The sequence below is a fragment of the Oratosquilla oratoria genome, chromosome 36 (genome assembly GCF_046742065.1).
Source record: "Oratosquilla oratoria isolate Oo_2021 chromosome 36, ASM4674206v1, whole genome shotgun sequence".
In the NCBI taxonomy this organism is placed as follows: Eukaryota; Metazoa; Arthropoda; class Malacostraca; order Stomatopoda; family Squillidae; genus Oratosquilla; species Oratosquilla oratoria.
The window spans coordinates 15,464,141-15,469,140 of NC_134812.1; positions in this window are offsets into that span (position 1 = coordinate 15,464,141).

Below are 5,000 nucleotides of genomic sequence, written 5' to 3' on the forward strand. Positions count from 1 at the left end.
AACCAACGACAGAGGTGGAGCTACGACGGGATCAGCAAGCGGATAATGGAAGTATTCTTACTTGTACCACTCAAGGACCAGACTCGGAAGGACAAACGACTACGACAACATACCATATCAAAATAAAATACAGCACAATAAACACCACTACTTATCTTAGCAAACAGGAAGAAATCCTAGATACAATGGATAAAAGAAAGATTAACATATTAAGTTCGGAAGAAATTAAGTAAAAATTGAGAGAAATTGAAGAAGAACTGCAGCAAGGCTATTTCTTGATGTACGAGTGAGCAGAAGAAGGAATTTGTATGCAAGGTGGTGCCAAGACCTCGTCTGTCACCATACACCTAGGAAGTAAAATTGGTAATTGTAAGGCTAATGGAAGTCTCGTTGAAATTAAAAGAGAGAAAGATAGAGATAGAGATAGAGATAGAGATAGAAATAGAGATAGAGATAGAGATAGAGATAGAGATAGAGATAGAGATAGAGATAGAGATAGAGATAGAGATAGAGATAGATAGATAGATAGATAGATAGATAGATAGATAGATAGATAGATAGATAGATAGATAGATAGATAGATAGATAAATAAATAGGTAGATAGATAGATAGATAGATAGATAGATAGATAGATAGATAGATAGATAGATAGATAGATAGATAGATAGATAGATAGATAGATGGATATATATATATATATATATATATATATATATATGTATATATATATATATATATATGTATATATATACATATGTATATATATATATATATATATATATATATATATAGAGAGAGAGAGAGAGAGAGAGAGAGAGAGCATGAGAGAGATAGAGAGGGATAAAGAAAGAAAGAGATTTACCAGGTACACGTGCCTGAACAAGGTAGAGCAGAAGAAGAAAATATAAAATTGTTGATCGCCTTGGAGAAAAATTATATTTCAAATTAAGAAACATAAGACAAAACAAAACATAACAAAACACTTATGATGGGGGTTATAACGCAAGAGAGAGAAAATAGAATTGTGGTGTTCAATCAGTCACTGGGCCCATTGGAGAGAGTGTGAGTAAAGAGAGAGAGAGAGAGAGAGAGAGAGAGAGAGAGAGAGAGAGAGAGAGAGAGAGAGAGAGAGAGAGAGAGAGAGAGAGAGAGAGAGAGAGAAACATACAAAGGAGAAAAGCTAAACTTTTCTGTACGGAATGATCTCAGCATCATGAAAAGATTTATAGACTCCAAGAACAGGACAAATAAACAATATATAGGTGGAAGAATAACAGAGAAAACTTTTGTCAGAAATCTGTCATAGATGATATCATAGCCTTAGATAAAGTATTTATAAGTAATGTGAAGATAACACCATGAGGCAGTTTGGATTTCGACCAGAGTTCTTGTTTAAGATATGAAATTCAATAAAGATAACTGCTCCCAGAAGACAGAAGTAGAAAGTAGTAAATGGAACCCAAAACCTAAACATAGGAATAAGATTAAAAAATACAATAACATAAAATAAAGTTAGAACTACAAAACAATGCGATAGATAAACACGAATGGTGAAATAGAAACTACATAATAAGTATAGCCGAGTAAGAACTAACAACAACATATAAAGGATGAAGTAAAATCAAACACTCACCGTTGTGAACAGAAGAAATGGAGGCATTGGTTAAAGAAAATATGTGAAAATGAAGAAAATGTTTAAGGAAGAGTAAACCGGAAACAACATTTGAATACTTATTGGCAGGATCAGAGGAGGGATTAAGAGAGTTAGTTATGACCATGATCTCATACACATTTATGTGTCACGTATGTATAGCATATGATCAATGTATATAAAATGTTGGTATGTTATATTATTGTACTATTGTCCTAAATAACTATGTATAAAAAAGTATACGTACCTAAAATATGTAAATTATTTGTTTAAATTGTAGTTATATAAATTCATTTCTGTAACGAACCACGCGCCAAGTTCGCACCAAGGGGGTGAATTTCGCCTAGTTCTGGCTGCCGATCGGCGAATCAGTCGACGCTGGTCACTTGTAAAGAACAGTTATAATTTTTTTTTTAACTTTCCTGCTCCACAATAGGTATGCGATAGGAGAAAGTTGAAGTTGAATGTGGGTAAAAGTAAGGTGATGAGATGCACAAGGGTAGAGGATGGCAATGAGTTAGAAGCAAATCTAAAAGGATAGAGGTTGGAAGAATTGGATAGCTTTAGGTATTTAGGGTCGCATGTGGCAGGGAAGGGAGGAATGGAGGTGGAGGTAATTTAGAGATTAAAGAAGCAAGTAAATGCCTTCGGGAATGAAAAAGTGTTATGAGAAATAGGCAACTGGGAGTAGATGCAAAGAGTAGATTGTATGAAGGGGCCATTGTGCTGAGACTTGGATCTTAAGAGAAGCAGAGAGAAAAAGTTTAAATGTGTTTGAGATGAAATGTCTGAGAAGTATGGTAGGGGTTAAAAATGAGAAACGAGAAGGTGAGGCAGCAGGAGTGGAAAAGCCAAAAGGAGATGGCAGATAGGGCTGATGCAAGATTATTGAGATGGTTTGGACACATGGAAAGAATGAGTGATGAAATATTAGTAAAATAGGTATGGAAGGCAGAGGTGAAGGGTGTGAACTTGAAGGAACGGGCGAGGATGAGGTGGATGGATTGGGTGAACTTGAAGGAACGGGCGAGGATGAGGTGGATAGATGGGGTGATGGGGGCGTTGAACAAAAGGGGAATGTCTGTTGAGCAAGAAAGTGAGAAGGTATGAGATAGAGATGAGTGGAGAATGACTGTGTATGGATAATACTGTTATGCAAAAAAGGGAGGGATGGGGGATACGGGGTGCTTATGTGTGAATAATATTTTGACGCAGCCCGAAAGAAATTCCCCCATCTTCTCTTTTTCTTTATGAGGGGACGGAGAAGGGAGGGTCCCTGATTAAGTGAAACGACCTTGCTGTGTATGTGCTGTGTCTTGCTGCATCGCGTTTGACCCAGGGGAGTGAAATGGGTGGGAATAGACACGTGGGTCTGACTTGACTACCTCTCTTGTAAGAGGGAAAAAAAACTCTTGGTATATATATGTAGACAGATAAAATACAGAAGTGGTGAAATATGAATGGCACCAGCTGAAGTGAATGAAAGGTGAGCAGGACATATTCAAGTATTACTGAATGGACAGCAAAATGGACAAGAACAACAAAACGGGAATAGGAAGAAAAATCAGAGAAGTTGGAAGATGAAAATCGTATTATAGAAGAAGTGTATTAAGTCTTATCTTAAATGAAAAATGGAAAATCGCCTGGTTGTGATGGCGAAACTATAGAAACGATTCTAGAGGGCTGAGAAATTTCGAAGCGAATGGTCGTGAAAGCTTTAAACAAAATATGATTGAACGGAAGTATAGCCAAAGATTGGGGAAAAATGATAATAATACCTGTATACAAAGGAAAAGGTGACAAAAGAGGCTGTCAGATTCATAGACAAAGTTTTATTATAAATCATTTAGCAAAAATCTATGAAAGAGTTCTTGAAAAGGGAGCCAAAAGCGTCACTGAAGAAAAATAAGAGAAGGACATTATAGATACAGAGCTTATGTTTGCACCGAAAATGTTAATGAAAAAGGCATGGGAATACAACAGATCTGCATGCATAGCCTTCAGAAAAAAAAATGACTCAATACCAATAACAAAGCTTTTGAGTTAGTCAGAAGAGTAGTATGAAATAAAGAGAAGGTTAAAGAGAGAAATAATGAGCCTTTATAAGCCTTGTTAATGCAATGTGAGAACAGGATTAGAAAATGAAAAAATGGCTCAATGTCATTTAAAAAGTTAAATAGGGTAGCGTAATATCACTATTACTTTTTATAGGATACATGGATGAGATGATGAGATCCTTTAGTGATGGATTCCGACAAAGAGGGGGTAACCTAATGATGTATGCGGACGACATTCAACTTAATGATTGTAGAAAAAAAAATACTAAAATAGAATAAATAAATAAATTAATAAAATACTAATGAGATGGAACACAGCGCTGACAACTGGAAGACTAAGGATGAATATGTAAAAGACAGAATTTATGAAAGTAGCTACAATTACAGGAAAAGTCGTTGTAAAAGAAATACAGAGACGCAGAGTGGAAAAACGTAGGAATGAAATATCTTGGGAAATGGGCCCAAGAAATAAATGGCATAATATTGCAATTCACTAAACTTAAAAGCGTATTCTACCAATGACACAAAGATACAAACATTCGTGACAGCCAAGAAAATCATATGTTTTGAATCCAGCGTTAATACATGACTCAGAGGCATGGGCAATGAACAGTAGGGACAGAAACAAGATTCGAGCTTCAGAGATGAATTTTAAGATTCATTGGAGGAAAATCTGTGAGAGATCAAAATGATAGAATCAGAAAAGACATGAGACACATACCAGAGCTGAAGGAAAAGACCGAATAAAATGAGAAATAGAGGACAGTGGGTGAGAGAGAGAGAGAGAGAGAGAGAGAGAGAGAGAGAGAGAGAGAGAGAGAGAGAGAGAGAGAGAGAGAGAGAGAGAGAGAGAGAGAGAGAGAGAGAGAGAGAGAGAGAGAGAGAGAGAGAGAGAGAGAGAGAGAGAGAGAGAGAGAGAGAGAGTATGTCAAACCGAGATCAGATGGATCGGTGAGGGCTAGGAAAAGGGTCGTTTGGAAAGAGAGGAAAAAAGATGAGAGAAAAAGAGTCAAACACAGAATAAGAGAAGGATCAGAGAGGGGTAGGAAAAGGGCAATCTTGGTAGAGAGGGAAAAATAGGAGTGAGAAGGAGAGGCAGAAACAAAGGGAGAACAAAATAGAGATGGAGAACGGATTGACAGCTGGAGAGGCGATAAATTGAAATTGATTTGGGGGGGGAGGGAGAAGAAGAGAATCCAGGGGAAAACGTGTGGAAAGCTTAAGCTTACACCCAGAGGAGCCTAGCTACTGCCAAAACCACCAACGTTCACAGTCTTGTAGATAAAGATGG